Source organism: Symphalangus syndactylus, chromosome 22 (genome assembly GCF_028878055.3).
Source record: "Symphalangus syndactylus isolate Jambi chromosome 22, NHGRI_mSymSyn1-v2.1_pri, whole genome shotgun sequence".
Taxonomy (NCBI): Eukaryota; Metazoa; Chordata; class Mammalia; order Primates; family Hylobatidae; genus Symphalangus; species Symphalangus syndactylus.
Genome location: NC_072444.2, coordinates 10,254,573 through 10,271,765, shown reverse-complemented (window position 1 = coordinate 10,271,765; position 17,193 = coordinate 10,254,573). Strand labels below are relative to the sequence as shown.

Genomic DNA, 17,193 nt, shown 5'->3' with positions numbered 1-17,193 from the left:
ATCACTTGAGCCCAGGAGTTCAAGAATAGCCTAGGCAACATAGTGAGACTCCATCTCCATAAAAAATAACACAATTAGGCTGGGTGTGGTGGCTCACGCCTGTAATCCCAGCACTTTGGGAGGCTCAGGCGGGCGGATCACGAGGTAATGAGATCGAGACCATCCTGGCCAACATGATGAAACCCCGTCTCTACTAAAAATACAAAAATTAGCTAGGCATGGTGGCATGTGCCTATAGTCCCAGCTACTCAGGAGGCTGAGGCAGGAGAATCATGCCTAAACCCAGGAGGCAGAGGTTGCAGTGAGCCGAGATCATGACACTGCCCTCCAGCTTGGGCAACAGAGCGAGACTCTGCCTCAAAATAAAAATAAAAATAAAAAATAAAACAATTAGCCTGGCATGGTGGCCTGCAACTGTAGTCCCAAGTACCCAAGAGGCTGAGGTGGGAGGATCACTTGAGCCACAGAGGTTAAGGCTGCAGTGAGCCATGACCACACCACTGCACTCCAGCCTAGGTGACAGAGTGGGATCTTGTCTCAAAAACAAAACAAAACAAAATACACGCAAAACTCCTGGCCAGATGTGGTGGCTCACATCTGAAAGTCTACCACTTTGGGAGGCTGAGGCAGGAGGACTGCTTGAGGCCAGGGGTTCGAGACCAGCCTGGGCAACATAGTGAGACCCAATCTCTACACACAAAATTTAAAAATTAGGCAGGTGTGGTGTTATATAACTGTAGTCCCAGCTACGCAGGAGGCTGAGGCAGGAGTATCACTTGAGTCCCAGGAGTTCAAAGCTGCAGCGAGCCATGACTGAGCCACTAGCCTGGGCAACAGAGCAAGACCTTGTCTCAAAAAATAAATAAACAGAACTCCTTAACAGTCCTAAAAAGCTTTGAAATATCTGGCTCCTACCCATCTCTCCAATCACATATTTTGTTACCACCGTTCACTAATACATAGCCATGGTAGGCTTCCATCACTCTCAGAATACACTAAGGATTTTCCTGATTCAGGGCCTCTGCCGTCAACAGTTCCTTCTCCCTGGAACTCTCTTCCCTCGTTTCTCCATTTGGATGGTTCATTTTCATTCTTCACTTTCAGTACATCACCTTCTCAGAGAAGCCTTTCCTGACCATCCTTATCTAAGTTCCTCTATTACTCTCTATTATAGCACCCTATTTTATTTTCTAACATACATCACAATCTTTAACATTTTATGTCTTTTTGGGTTTTTTGTTTGTTTGTTTGTTTGTTTTTGAGACAGTGTCTGCCTCTGTTGCCCAGGCTGGAGTGCAGTGGCATAATCTTGGCTCACTGCAACCTCTGCCTCCTGGGCTCAAGTGATCCTCCCACTTCAGCCTCCCGAGCAGTTGGTACTACAGGTGCACACCACCACACCCAGCTAATTTTTGTATTTTTCGTAGAGATGAGGTTTCACCATGTTACCCAGGCTGGTCTCAAACTGCTGGGCTCAAGTGATCTGCCTATGTTGGCCTCCCAAAATACTTGGCCTCATACCTCCCCAAGTGGGCGTGAGCCACTACACCCAGCCTTATTTATGTCTTTACTGTCTATCCAAGGCTTCCCAAACTGCATGAGAGCATGGACCTTGTTTCTTCTCAAGATCACTGAGTTGTATCCTTAGTAGTACGTAACACACAGTAGGCACTTAATAAATCTGTTGAATGTTAAACTAATAACCCAATACTAGGCATTATCCTATTGTTGAATGTTTAATATAGCAAAGGCTTACAGAAAACCTACTGTTTACGAGGCCTTAGGTAACACATATACACATCTGATGAGAAGATACATGGTGTCGCAGGCCATTCTTGCATTGCTATAAAGAAATATCTGAGACTGGATATTTATAGGTAAAGAGGTTTCACTGGCTCACAGTTCTGCAGGTTGTACAGGAAACAGTGCCAGCACGTGCTCCTGGGGAGGCTTCAGGAAGCTTTTACTCATGGCGGAAGGAAAAGCGCAAGCAGGCACTTCACATGTGAACTCTGAGCGAGAGCTCACTTATCACCAAGGGGATGGCCCAAGCCATTCATGAGGGACCTGCCCCCATGACCCAAACACCCCCTACCAGGCCCCATCTCCAACACTGGGGATTACATTTCAACATGAGATTCAGAGAGGATACATATTCAAACTACAGCACATGGTATAATGAGAATTAAGTGGACAAAATTTAAAAAAAAAAACCTCTTCCAGAGGCTTCTGAAAACAGCAAATAAGTAGACTATTTTTTCCCCAGAGAATTCATTTAAAAACAGAAATAAGAGTTGTGACACAGTCCCTTCTCTAAGATGTATAAACAAAGGGTCCCCAAGGGATCAAGACTGACATCTACCACAATTAACATTTTTAGAAATTATCTAGAAAAAACAATAGTGAAATCTTCCCAGTTTGCAAATGACTCTACAGCAACCCATAGAAGTACAATGGTGCAAGGCTCTATGTGTTCAGGAATGTGAAAAACAGCTTCCGTGTAGACAAAAATAAGGTAATTCAGTGACAGAAAAATAGTTCAAACTATAATTATCAAATGATGAGCTCTAAAGCTACCTGTTTTAACATAGGAAAGGGGTTTCAAAGTCCCTAGACTGTACCCTGAATATAGCTACAAAAAGGTAACAAAATACTGGCTGTCATTATGAAAGCTTTGGAAACACAGAACATATTATCCTATCCTTGTACAAACCAAAGTGTACCTGTACCTAGAATAGAATGTGTAGTTGTAGTCATCATAGCACAAAAAAGATAAAATAGAGAAGGCCTAGAAAGATATCGCAAAAGACCAAAGAGACCAGAGGGGCTTCTACATGAGTACAGATTTTTTTTTAATGTCTTTTTAAGGCCAGGTGCGGTGGCTCACGCCTGTAATCCCAGCACTTTGGGAGGCTGAGGCTGGCAGATCACATGAGGCCAGGAGTCCAACACCAGCCTGGCCAACATGGCGAAATCCCATCTCTACCAAAAATACAAAAATTAGCCGGGCATGTTAACACACGCCAATAATCCCAGCTACTCGAGAGGCTGAGGCAGGAGAATCACTTGAACCAGGGAGGTGGAAGTTGCCGTGAGCAGAGATCATGCCACTGCACTCCAGCCTGGGTGACAGAGCAAGACTTCGTCTCAAAACATAAAAAATAATCTGTTGCAATGAGCAAGTATTACTTTTGTAACTACAAAGAGATTTTAAAAATAAATAAATCTAGGATATTAGAAAAAGGAGGCAGGCCGGATGTGGTGGCTCATGCCTGTAATCCCAGCACTTTGGGAGGCTGAGGCAGGTGGATCACTTGAAACCAGGAGTTCAAGACCAACCTGACCAACATGGTGAAACCCCATCTCTACTAAAAAGAGACTTGGGAGGCTGAGGCAGAAGAACTGCTTGAACCCGGGAGGCAGAGGTTGCATCAAGCCGAGATCCTGCCACTGCACTCTAGCCTGGGGGACAGAGGGAAGACTCTACCTCCAAAAAAAATAAAAAAGGAAAGAAAGAAAAGAAGTAGAAAATAAATTTCATGCAAATAGCAAAGCAAAAAAAAAAAAAAAAGGATATGATGTAAGAATAAGCAAATTAGTAGCTGTGGTTTGTTGGAAAGAACTCTAGATATGCATCAAAGGACTTGGGTTCATATACACATTAACATGGACAAATGTGAAAAACTTTATGTTGAACAGAAAAAGTCAGACACAAAAGTATGCATACTGTATGATTCAAGAACAGGTAAATTTAATATGTGGGGATAGAAATCAGAACATTGGTTGCCTATAAAATGGTGGAGACTGACTGGAAGGGGAAGTGGAAGGAGGGAACTTTGGAGGGTTATAAAAATGTTCTGGCCGGGCGCGGTGGCTCACGCTTGTAATCCCAGCACTTTGGGAGGCCTAGGCGGGCAGGTGACGAGGTCAGGAGATCGAGATCACGGTGAAACCCCGTCTCTACTAAAAAAAATACAAAAAATTAGCCGGGCGTGGTGGTGGGCGCCTGTAGTCCCAGCTACTCAGGAGATTGAGGCAGGAGAATGGCGTGAACCCGGGAGGCGGAGCTTGCAGTGAGCCGAGATCGCGCCACTGCACTCCAGTCCAGGAGACAGAGCAAGACTCCGTCTCAAAAAAAAATAAAAAAATAAAAAAAATAAAAATGTTCTATTTCTTTTTCCTTTTTTTGAGATGGAGTTTCGCTCTTGTTGCCCAGGCTGGAGTGCAATGGCGTGATCTCGGCTCACTGCAAACTCCGCCTCCCAGGTTCAAGCGAGTCTCCTGCTTCAGCCTCCCGAGTAGCTGGGATTACAGGCATCCGTCACCACACCCAGATAATTTTTTGTATTTTTAGTAGAGACAGGGCTTCTCCATGTTAGTCAGGCTGGTCTCCAATTCCCGACCTCGGGTGATCCACCCGCCTCGACCTCCCAAAGTGCTGGGATTACAGGTGTGAGCTGCTGCGCCCAGCCAAAATGTTCTATTTCTTGATGTGGGTGTTGGCTACATAGGTGTTTACATTTGTCAAAACTCATCTAATTATATACTTCCATCTCACTGTATATAAGTTTTACCTTTAAAAATTTTGGCTAGGGCCGGGCGTGGTGGCTCACGCCTGTAATCCCAGAGCTTTGGAAGGCCAAGGCGGGTGGATCACAAGGTCAGGAGTTCAAGACCACCCTAGCCAACATGGTGAAACCCCATCTCTACTAAAAATACAAAAAATTAGCCAGGCGTGGTGGCATGCACCTGTAATCCCAGCTACTCGGGAAGCTGAGGCAGGAGAATTGCTTGAACCCAGGAGGCGGAGGTTGCAGTGAGCCAAGACTACGCCACTGCACTCCAGTGTGGGTGACAGAGTGAAACTCCATCTCAAAAAAAAAAATATTGGCTAGGCTTGGTGGCTTACACCTGTAATCTTGGCGGCACCTTGGGAGGCTAAGGTGGGAGGATCACTTGAAGCCAGAGGCTGGAGACCAGCCTTAGCAACATACCCACACCTCATCTCTATTTTATTATTTAAAAATTCCAAATAATTTTAAAATAAACAAAAACCTCATTTTAAAAAAGACATTTCAATTTCAAATGTTCCATTATTTAGCTGAATAATTTTGAGGAAGTTAATCTCTCAGAACCAGTTTACTTTATCTATAAAATGCAGCTACTAATGGCCTGGCATGGTGGCTTAAGCCTGTAATCCCAGCACTTTGGGAGGCCGAGGCGGGTGGATCGCCTGAGGTTAGGAGTTCAAGACCAGCCTGGCCAATATGGTGAAACCCCGTCTCTACTAAAAATACAAAAATTAGCTGGGTGTGGTGGCACATGCCTATAATCCTAGTTACCCAGGAGGCTGGGGCAGGAGAATCGCTGGAACCAGGGAGGCAGAAGCTGCAGTGAGCCGAGATGGCGCCACTACATTCCAGCCTGGGTGACAGAGCAAGACTCTGTCTCAAAAAAAAAAAAAAAAAAAAGTAGCTACTAATATATCTCAAGTGCTGGGGACTGACTGTAATAGTATACAACAAAGTGGAGCATGGTGCTTTGCAAATTATCATCCAATGAATGCTGAAGGAACTTTAAAAGTAAAGACAGGGAAGAAGTTAGTCTTATAATTCTCATAATTCCACAGATGCCTTTAGTATTCAGGAATACTATTCTTTAAAGACTATCAGTATTCTACAAAGGGAAATTCACTTATAGTTCCCAATTGTGAATGAAAAGGAGTATCAATAGGCATGACCCAAAACCTTCTTCTACACAGTTAAACAAAATTTCTCAAGACCTGATTTAAGAGCAAACTTTTTAAACTGAGTACTTATGGCTGGGTGTGGAGGCTCATGTCTCTAATCCCAGCACTTTGGGAGGCCAAATTGGGCAGATCACTTGAGGTCAGGAGTTCGAGATCAGAAGCCCTGTCTCCACTAAAAATACAAAAATCAGCCGAGAATGGTGGCAGGCACCTGTAATCCCAGCTAGTCAAGAGACTAAGGCACGAGAATTGCTTGAACCCGGGAGGCAGAGGTCGCAGTGAGATTAGATGGCACCACTGCACTCCAGCCTGGAAACAGAATGAGACTCCATCTCAAAAAAAATAAAACAGGCCGGGCGCGGTGGCTCACGCTTGTAATCCCAGCACTTTGGGAGGCCGAGGCGGGCGGATCACGAGGTCAGGAGATCGAGACCACGGTGAAACCCTGTCTCTACTAAAAATATAAAAAAATCAGCCGGGCGTGGTGGCGGGCGCCTGTAGTCCCAGCTACTCAGAGAGGCTGAGGCAGGAGAATGGAGTGAACCCGGGAGGCGGAGCTTGCAGTGAGCCGAGATCGCGCCACTGCACTCCAGCCTGGGCGGCAGAGCGAGACTCCGCCTCAAAAAAAAAAAAAAAAAAAAACAAAATAAAATAGAAATAAACTGAGTACTTGCTAGAACAAACGCATAATCCAGGTATGGAGGAAGGAGAGGAGGTTTCAAATCGAAATACTTGAGAGTAAATGAACTGCTCTTGTTACTTTACTATGTCAATTACAAAGCTGAAAATTCACACAAGCCACATGACATTTTTAAGAATGCATGTGTTGGGCCAGGTGCGGTGGCTCACGCCTGTAATCCCAACACTCTGGGAGGCCGAGGCGGGCGGATCACGAGGTCAGGAGATTGAGACCATCCTGGCTAACACAGTGAAACCCCGTCTCTACTAAAAATACAAAAAAATTAGCCAGGCGTGGTGGCAGGCGCCTGTAGTCCCAGCTACTCGGGAGGCTGAGGCAGGAGAATGGCGTGAACCTGGGAGGCAGAGCTTGCAGTGAGCCGAGATCGCGCCACTGCACTCTAGCCTGGGTGACAGAGCGAGACTCCATCTCAAAAAACAAAAACAAAAAACAAAACAAAAAAAAACAAAAAAAGAACGCATGTGTGGAGATCAGGAGATCGAGACCATCCTGGCTAACACGGTGAAACCCCATCTCTACTAAAAATACAAAAAAAAAAAAAAAATTAGCCAGGCGTGGTGGCACGCATCTGTAGTCCCAGCTAGTTGGGAGGCTGAGGCAGGAGAAACCTGGGAGGTGGAGGTTGCAGTGAGCCGAGATCACGCCACTACACTCCAGCCTGGGCGACAGAGGGAGACTCCGTATGAAAAAAAAATAACGCATGTGTGTATATACATACAGATGTTCACTCAATTGGAAATGAGTCAAACCACTGCTTTTTCTCAAAAAGCCTTCTGTAGTCTCAAAATAAGAAACCTGGGGCCAGGCGTGGTGGCTCATGCCTGTGATCCCAGCACGTTGGGAAGCAGAAGTGGGCGGATCACTTGAGGCCAGGAGTTTGAGACCAGCCTGGCCAACATGACAAAACCCTGTCTCTACTAAAAATACAAAAATTAGCCAGGCGTGGAGGTGGGCGCCTGTAATCCCAGCTACTCAGCTCAGGAGGCTGAGGCAGGAGAATCGCTTGAGCCCGGTGTGGGCGGGGAAGGCATGCGCAGAGGCTGCAGTGAGCCAAGATCATCAGGCTACCACACTCCAGCCTGGGCAACAGAGCAAGACTCTGTCTCAAAAAAAGAAAAAAGAAAAAATTAGCCGGGCGTGGTGGCAGGCGCCTGTAGTCCCAGCTACTCGGAGAGGCTGAGGCAGGAGAATGGCGTGAAACTGGGAGGTGGAGCTTGCAGTGAGCCGAGATTGCGCCACTGCACTGCAGCCTGGGCGACAGAGCAAGACTCCGTCTCAAAAAAAAAAGAAAAAAAAGAAACTATTTTGTTCAAATGGAATTAATCTTACAGCTAAGAGTACATCTCAGACTTCTCTGTATTTTACCAGAAAGAAAAACAGGGCTTGAAAAGAAATATCACAGGCAAAGTTTAATAGCCTCTCCTATCAATCTCAAATTATTTATTAGTCTGTGGAAATCATGATGAAAAGCAAATTTTTCTGAGATACTTCTATATCTGAACATTATTTCTTCAGCAAGCATTCAACAATTCTTGTTTCTATTCTTCTCTTTTCTAATTCAATTCTGTTTGGTTTCTAAGTTAAGAAGTGTGTTTCATTTGCATAAATGGTAACTATTCTGAGATACTATTCATAACTATACATTTGAATTCTGTAAAGTACCATTCATAACTTCAAACAGAACAGGAAAAAACACTCATTCAACTCTACCTTAATGGTGACTAAGACATGAATGATTATAATGTTATATTGTACAGAGTTGGCCAAAAGCGAATGAAGTCTTCAAATGTTACCACTACCTTGTCATAAATTTATGAATGCCCAGAGGAACTAAGGACCACTGCCTTGACCAATCTGCCTGCCACAGAAAATACTGAGCTTAGAAAAGCATGCCCATTCTAAACATGTTTTTTGGAGTTATGAAGCGTCTATGCAGGGACATCAAGAGATACATCTTAGCCATGAAGCTCAAAAATTAGCAAAGAATCCTGACAAGTTCTGGCAAGTTCTTTATATAAGCAATGCTGGTTATCCATTAGGTGTTAAACTTTTCAGCTATGAGCTTTTCTGAGAAACAGTCTTTCATGCAAGGTAGGTAGTAATATTCCAGTGGTTCTTTACTCTATCTAATCTTAATCAGTGGTAGAAATTAAATTTATGTAGATCTGCATAAATAATTCAGCTATCTGTCCTGCTCTAATATATTTAAACCAAATAAAATAAAATTTGAACAGAATAAAAATAATGGGACTATTTTTAAATGGTCACCTCCTGATTTTTCTCATTTTCTTATCCAAAGTCAGAGACAGGAACTGCATAACCGGAAAGAAGGAGAAAAAGGAGAACATGCACCTGAGGACATCTATAATCACTTTCCTCTATCGCTCCACCACTCCTACCCCTACTGATACAGTAGCTCTCAACAGGGGGAAATCTATCCCCCCAGGATAAAAGTAACAATATCTGGAGACATTTCTGGTTATCACAACTGGGGCGGCCGGGGGGGGGGGGGTGCTATTGGCATCCAGTCATCCAGTGAGTAGAGACCAGGGATGCTGCTTAAGTATTCCTGGTCTGACCATGAAATGGAAGAGGAGCACACAAGAATGAAGCAGAATACAGAGGCCATAATTAAAGCATTATTAGTATCTCACCCCTGTAATCCCAGTACTTTGGAAGGCCAAGGTGGGCAAATCATTTGAGGTCAAGAGTTCAAGAACGGCCTGGCCAACATGGTGAAACTCCCTCTCTACTAAAAATACAAAATTAGGCCGGGCATGGTGGCTCACGCCCGTAATCCCAGCAATTTGGGAGGCTGAGGCAGGTAGATCACCTGAGGTCAGGAGTTCCAGACCAGCCTGACCAACACGGTGAAACCCCATCTCTACTAAAAATGCAAAAATTAGCCAGGCATGGTGGCGCATGCCTGTAATCCCAGTTACTCAGGAGGCTGAGGCAGGAGACTCGCCTTGAACCTGGGAGGCAGAAGTTGCAGTGAGCCGAGATCATGCCATTGTTCTAGCCTGGGCAGCAAGAGCAAAACTCTGTCTCAGAAAACAAAAACAAAAGCAAAAAAAAAATTAGCCAGGCATGGTGGCACGCACTTGTAATCCCAGCTGCTACTAGGGAGGCTGAGGCAGTAGAATCCCTTGAACCCAGGAGGCAGAGGTTATAGTGAGCCAAGATCATGCCACTGTACTCCAGCATGGGCGGCAGAGTGAGACTCCATCTCAAACAACAACAAAAAAAAGGGGGTGAGGGGTCCGGGCACGATGGCTTATGCTTATCCCTGTAATCTCAGCACTTTAGGGGGCCAAGGCAGCAGGATGGCTTGAGCTCAGTTTAAGACCAGCCTAGGCAACATAGTGAGACCTCGTCTCTAAAAAATTTAACAAATTAGGTGGGCATGGTAGCGCTCACCTGTAAGTCCCAGCTATTTGGGAGGGTAAGGCAAGAGGAGGACTGCTTGAGGCCGGGCGCGGTGCCTCACGCCTGTAATCCCAGCACTTTGGGAGGCCGAGGCGGGCGGATCACGAGGTCAGGAGATCGAGACCATCCTGGCTAACACAGTGAAACCCCGTCTCTACTAAAAATACAAAAAATTAGCCGGGCGTGTTGGCGGGTGCGCCTGTAGTCCCAGCTACTCGGGAGGCTGAGGCAGGAGAATGGCATGAACCTGGGAGGTGGAGCTTGCAGTGAGCCGAGATTGCGCCACTGCACTCCAGCCTGGGTGACAGAGCGAGACTCCGTCTCAAAAAAAAAAAAAAAAAAAAAAAAAGAGGAGGACTGCTTGAGCCTAGGAGGTTTGAGGCTGCAGTGAGTGAGCTGTGATACTGCCACTGCACTCAAGCCAGGGCAACAGAGTGAGACCCTGTCTCAAATAATAACAATAATAATTTTTCCCGGCCGGGCGCGGTGGCTCACGCTTGTAATCCCAGCACTTTGGGAGGCCGAGGCGGGCGGATCACGAGGTCAGGAGATGGAGACCACGGTGAAACCCCGTCTCTACTAAAAATACAAAAAATTAGCCGGGCGTGGTGGCGGGCGCCTGTAGTCCCAGCTACTCGGAGAGGCTGAGGCAGGAGAATGGCGTGAACCCGGAAGGCGGAGCTTGCAGTGAGCCGAGATTGCGCCACTGTACTCCAGCCTGGGCGACAGAGCGAGACTCCGTCTCAAAAAAAAAAAAAAAAAAAAAAAAAAAAAAAAAATTTTTCCCATTCCCTAGTCCAATCACACACTGACTCCACCTGCAACTCTTGATACAGTTTCTCACCCTTTGTATCTCCAAAACAGTGAAGGTACCATTCTTAGGAACTATGGAGCCAGCCCAAGTAGGTGGATGAATTCAGGCCCTCAAACCAGGCGGCTACTTGGTTTCTTAAAGGACAAAATTCCACAAATCCATGCTGTCATGGTGCTTTCTTCTAAAGAGAAAAAATAATTCTTCATCCTCCAACAATACCAGTCCACCTCACTCTACAGTAGAGATGTCCGAGAAAACTAAGAGTAGCCTGAGTTTTTGAAAATGTGCTAGTAGAGGCCCTTGGCCATTTAAAGAAACCACCCAAATTCATATGGCTGGTAAACAGAAGTTTCTCATATAGCATACACTTAAAATAAAAATACTCAAAATTAAATGTATTTTAGTAAACTCCTTACACCAAGATGTGCAAATTGTGGAAGCTTCATAAATGAAAAATAAACAAAATTTTGACCCAAATCCCATCGACAGTTTTTACCTCATTCTAAAGAATACTCTAGGCCGGGCACAGTGGCTCATGCCTGTAATCCCAGCACTTTGGGAGGCCGAGGCAGGTGGATCATGAGGTCAGGAAATCAAGACCATCCTGGCTAACAAGGTGAAACCCCGTCTCTACTAAAAATACAGAAACAAAAAATTAGCCGGGCGTGGTGGCGGGCGCCTGTAGTCCCAGCTACTCGGGAGGCTGAGGCAGGAGAATGGCGTGAACTCGGGAGGCGGAGGTTGCAGCGAGCTGAGATCACGCCACTGCCCTCCAGCCTGGACGACAGAGCGAGACTCTGTCTCAAAAAAAAAAAAAAAAGAATACTCTAAAGAAAAAAAATCAGCTTTAAAATTTGGCAAACATGGCTGGGTGCAGTGGCTAATGCCTGTAATCCCAGCACTTGGGGAGGCCGAGGCAGGTGGATCACCTGAGGTCAAGAGTTCAAGACCAGCCTGGCCAACTTGGAGAAACCCCGTCTCTACTAAAAATATAAAACTTAGCCGGGCGTGGTGGCAGACACCTGTAATCCCAGCTACTCAGGAGGCTGAGGCAGGAGAATTGTTTGAACCCAGGAGGCAGAGGTTGTAGTGAGCCAAGATTGCGCCATTGTACTCCAGGCTGGGCAACAAGAGCGAAACTTGGTCTTAAAAAAAAAAAAAAAAAAATTGGCAAACATGAATCTACAGATCTGCATTTGATTTTTTTCTCTGAATTATATGCAAAAAGTAAAATTCTCTTAAATGCTATACAAAAAATGATGAGCAAAGACCCTACAAATTACTATTTAAAGAAGAGGTCGGGGCAGGGCATGAAGTCTCACACCTGTAATCTCAACACTTTGGGAGGCCAAGGCGGGAAGATCACTTGAGGCCAGAAGTTTGAGACCAGCCTGGGCAACATTTCGAGAGCCCATCTCTACTGTTTAAAAAAAGAAAAAAAGAAAAGAAATAAAATTTTTAAAATTAAAAACAAAAGAGGTGGAGGGTGTCATTCTAACATTTCAGAGACCAGTGAAGATATTAAAGCATAAATTGTGGTACTTAAGGAAAAATGCTTATCAGGCACATTTTAATCACAGTAAGATTGCTGTATGACAGAAACAAAAAAAGGTGTCTTCTATGTAATATTGTTTTTAGGACCCATGACTTTGAAATTAACTGGGCTATACAATATTTTTCCTTGTAATTGCTCTTGTTATCATGTAATTTTGTTTGTTTGTTTGTTTGAGACAGAGTCTTGCTCTGTCTCCCAGGCTGGAGTGCAGTGGCATGATCTCAGCTCACTGCAACCTCCGCCTCCCGGATTCAAGCGATTCTCCTGCTTCAGCCTCCTGAGTAGCTGGGATTACAGGCGTGCACCACCACACCCGGCTAATTTTTGTATTTTTAGTAGAGACGGGGTTTCACCATGTTGGTCAGGCTGGTCTCGAACTCCTGACCTCGTGATCCACCCAACTTGGCCTCCCAGAGTGCTGGGATTACAGGCTTGGGCCACCGCACCTGGCCTATCACGTAAGTTTTACCTATAGAGATCTACAATCTCTTCATCTCCAAAATGCAAAGGCTGTGAAAAATAAATTTTTCATTATTTATTTGGAGGCAAAACCTGACAAGAAATGACATAAGGCTAATGATAGTACAGTATTTATTTATCCCAGTCAGTATGAACATCCAGACATTTTACTACAGAAATAATAATGCATCTGATTTAAAAAGTGCTGCCCTGACCTCTCTGGGGTATTACATAACACATAGAACCATATTTCTTTTCTAAAACCCAAAAATCCAAAAATTTTTAAATTCAGATATACATTTGGTCTCAAGAACTTTTTTTTTGGCGCCAAGGATTTTGAATAAGGTACTGTGGACTGGTATACTAATTAAGACTAATTATTTTACAGAAAATATAACATATTGAGAATGAATGCATTAATAGAGCTTCACGTGCAATAAATTCAGTGTCTTCACAACTATCACGTACACATAATCCTGGAAAATAAAGCATAAAAAGACTTAACATGTCAAGAGCCAAACACATTATGTGTTTTTCAAGTGATGGTGATATTTGCATCCTCTAGTATCTAAATCAATTCCTTAGGTTGAAATCACAGTTAAAATATAGCTAAAGACTATATATAATATATGTAAAATATATAGATTATATATATAATATAATCTATATAGAGAGATTTTTTTTTTGAGACGGAGTCTCGCTCTGTTGCCCAGGCTGGAGTGCAGTGGCGCGATCTCAGTTCACTGCAAACTCCGCCTCCCGGGTTCACGCCATTCTCCTGCCTCAGCTTCACGAGCAGCTGGGACTACAGGCGCCCGCCACCACGCCCGGCTAATTCTTTGTATTTTTAGTAGAGACGGGGTTTCACCGTGTTAGCCAGGATGGTCTTGATCTCCTGACCTCGTGATCCGCCCGCCTCGGCCTCCCAGAGTGCTGGGATTACAGGTGTGAGTCACCATGCCCAGCCTATAATATATATTTTATATAAGTATATAATATAATAGATATACAAATATAAATATATATTTTATATATTTATATATCTATATATTTATATATTATATTTCTATATATTTATATAAAATATGTATTATATTGTTATATATATTATATAATACATTTTATATATTATATATTTTATATGATATATAATATATTTAATATTATATATTATATAATATATATTTTATAATATATTATATAATGTATAACATATTATATAATGTAGATTATTATATATTATATAATGTATATCATATAATGTATATTATTATATATTATATAGTGTATATTATTATATATTATATAATTATGTTTATATATTAAATATTTGTTTTATATATTTATTATATATTATATATATTTTTTATATATAAGACCGAATTAGTAATATGCTGAGAAAAAGAATAATCCATTGTAAATAACTTAATAAAATGCTCTGATTTTTAAATAACTATTCTCAGAGGGTTTAAGATTTAAAATTACTTCATTCTAGAAGAAAACTGAACAAATTACAATTGACTTTTTCTATGAAAGTAGAGCCTGGGACATGGATAAAGACAGGAACAGCTCTTAAAGCTATTTGAACAGGAAAAAGAGTTTCACAGTTCTTTCCTTCCTTCCTCCTGTAGTTGCTGCTTTTCTGGTTTTAGAATTTCAAACAAAGAAATACATACTGGCTCCACTGCTAAGAAACGCCCTCTTAGCAACTTCCTCTTCCAATTTTCTTCTCCACTATTGACATATGAGAACAATACCCATAGCTGTCCCTACCATTCCGATTAACCAAAAGCTCTGAGGTTTGGAAAAATTAAGGGCAGCATGTTATTGTACCCAACTACCGCCTACCCCAAATCCACAATCTTCACTCATTAGAAGTCAAATAACAGGTTGCACAAAGAAAGGGATATTAAGCTTAATCAGAGGCGGGCTATTAAAACTTTCACCCCAAGAAATCCAAAGAAATTTGAACAAATGGGAAATTTCTCCCATCCCAAGAAAATGTGGCCCTCTGATGGAGGAGAAAAAGCGAATGGGCTGGCACCACTCTGAACCAAAGTCTAGCCTATACACCAATAGCTGCTGAACTTTCTTCTACAGGCAACCCCACCAGGATTCAAATGGAGCTCTCTGAGGTTCTGACACACACTTCAAAGGGACTTTTACGACTTACAAACAGTCCTTTCCAACTTACAGACTGAATAAAGAGGCTGGACTTACAATTAACCTTCCACAGGTCAAGACTGTCCCCATGCCAGAAGTCAAATCACGTATCGGAGGCCAGACCTCTGCCCCCATTTGTAACAAGGCAAACTTCCCTAACACTATCTTTTGAGTGGGCAGTGACTTGCCCCTTGCCCAGCGATTCTCAGAGGAAACAATTTAGTTAAGTAACCTCTGCCCTTTACTGTGTGACCTTGGGCAAGTTACTTAACTCCTCTGAAACTTAGCTTCCTTATGAGTACATTCTCAAGAGTCACTGTAAAAGTTAAATAAGAACATATGCCTAAGCAAGGGTTGACACCTAGTAGGGCTGCCATAAAAGTTCTTCCTCTTCCTTCTAACGCTCCTGACTTCTGAGCCTAAATTCCAATCAGAGCCCCAAGGGGCTCCAAGGAGTCCTTCCTCTTCTCCGGTTCTATGGACAAGCGTATTAAAACTTCCCCTCTCAGAGGCTCTAGGATTCCTGGAGAACCAAGAGGACTCCAAATCACCCCATCATGGTCTGGGTAGCACCCCTTTAGACAACTCTCCTCCTTACTCTGCAGACTATCCTGTACGCGCACACACTCACACGCACTCTTACACACACACACACACACACAGTCCTCCTCCCGCTCCTCAATTTAGCAGGCCGGGGCCTCAACGAGCACCTCAATTACTTTATGGTCCAGAAATGGAAACTGAGGCTCAGCCTGGGGAAGAACTTGTCCAAGGTCTCAGACAACTGCTGGGACCCAACTCCTGTAGCTACATCTGCCGACGAAACCCTCGTTTTACACAGGCAGGAAACTAAGGCCTAGAGAAGAAAGTGACTTGCTCAAGATAACACAGCGAGCTGATGGCAGAACCAGGTCAGGCCGGGACACTCATAGTCCCTCAGACTTGTGGACCCCTCCAAGTTTCCGAAGGGGACTCCGGGTCACTCCCTCCCTCCCTGAGGGGGTGGGGTGGACTAAGACGCCACCCCGCGCTGACCGCCCGCCCGGCCTCTGCCAGTCCGCAGTAGGAGTCGCGGCACCCATTCCCCCAGGACCCTGCACGGCTCGGGAGGAGCGGCCCGGCCGGGGCCCGCGCCTCCCAGCGGGGTCTACCCAAGGGGACTTGTTGCTCACCTGGCCTCCCGCAGTCGCCGTCAGCGACAGGAAGGGTCGGCCGGCCGCCCAGTCTCCGCACAGAGTGTGCTCCCGGGGACCGCCTCGCGGGCTGCCACACGGCCGGACCCCCCTTAGCGCGCTACGCCCCCAGCCGCGCTCGCCCGGCCTGTGTCCGCCATTACGCGATTCCCCGCCCTGGGACGCAGCCACACCCCGCCAATGGCCCTGATTGGTTCGCTTCCCCACCCACCCGGGGCTTCGGGGCATTCCATTGGCCTGAGTAAAACGCCAGTTAAATAACTACGCAAAAGACGTACTCACGGGTACCCTCCCCGGAGCTCCACCCGGGCGACTTCCGCAATCGGAGTAAACAGCGGGGTGCAAACCAAGTGAAGTGGGGGGCGGAGATTAAGGTAAACCGACTCCTAAGTTCAAAGTAGGGAAAGCTCACCCAAGAAAGTGTAAAAACTCGTACAAAGTGTGTTGAAAGATGAATTCTTCTTGTTAGCCTTGAAAGAACCGCTATATTTAGTGAAAGGAAGGAGCCAAGCCCGTAAACTTTCTGTGGACACCCCTCAAGTTGCACATAGTGTTGTCCCTTCACTCCGGTCTCAGCCGGGGCAGAAAGTAGGGTGGGGAGAGAGAGTCACAAGCTCCATCGGGGGCGAGGCCCGGGTCCTGGGAGTGGGGGATAGTACTGAATAGCCATGGTCAAGTGAGCGGAACCCTGGTTCAGCCACTTCACTCTGCGACCTCAGACAACTTCCAGGATTTATCTGGGTCTCAGTTTGTCCGTCTGCAAAATAGGAGCAGTCGTCTGTGCCTCACATGCGGGAGTGCTTGTTGAGGACTCATGCATGAATGGGGAATATGCTCGTCTTGTTGATTATAAAAGGGTGCAGCTGGCCGGGCGCGGTGGCTCACGCCTGTAATCCCAGCACTTTGGGAGGTCGAGGCGGGCGGATCACCTGAGGTCAGGAGTTCGAGACCAGCCTGACCAACTTGGAGAAACCCCCCATCTCTACTAAAAATACAAAATTAGCCAGCCGTGGTGGCGCATGCCTGTAATCCCAGCTACTCAGGAGGCTGAGGCAGGACAATCGCTTGAACCCGGGAGGTGGAGGTTGCAGTGAGCCGAGATCACGCCATTGCACTCCAGCCTGGGCAACA

The 17,193-nt window shown here is 45.0% G+C and overlaps 1 protein-coding gene across 3 annotated transcripts in view; it reads right to left on the bottom strand.

Annotated features, from left to right (window-relative positions):
* Positions 1 to 16,367, bottom strand: part of WASF2 (WASP family member 2) — a 90,575-nt gene extending 74,208 nt beyond the window's left edge. The window contains exon 1 of one of the 3 annotated variants that reach the window (XM_055261333.2): positions 16,042 to 16,367. The gene's annotated coding sequence lies outside the window, so the exon portion shown is untranslated. The remainder of the gene's footprint in view (positions 1 to 16,041) is intronic. The other 2 variants (XM_055261336.2, XM_063631490.1) reach the window with 2 other exon arrangements.
* Positions 16,368 to 17,193: the final 826 nt, after the last annotated feature.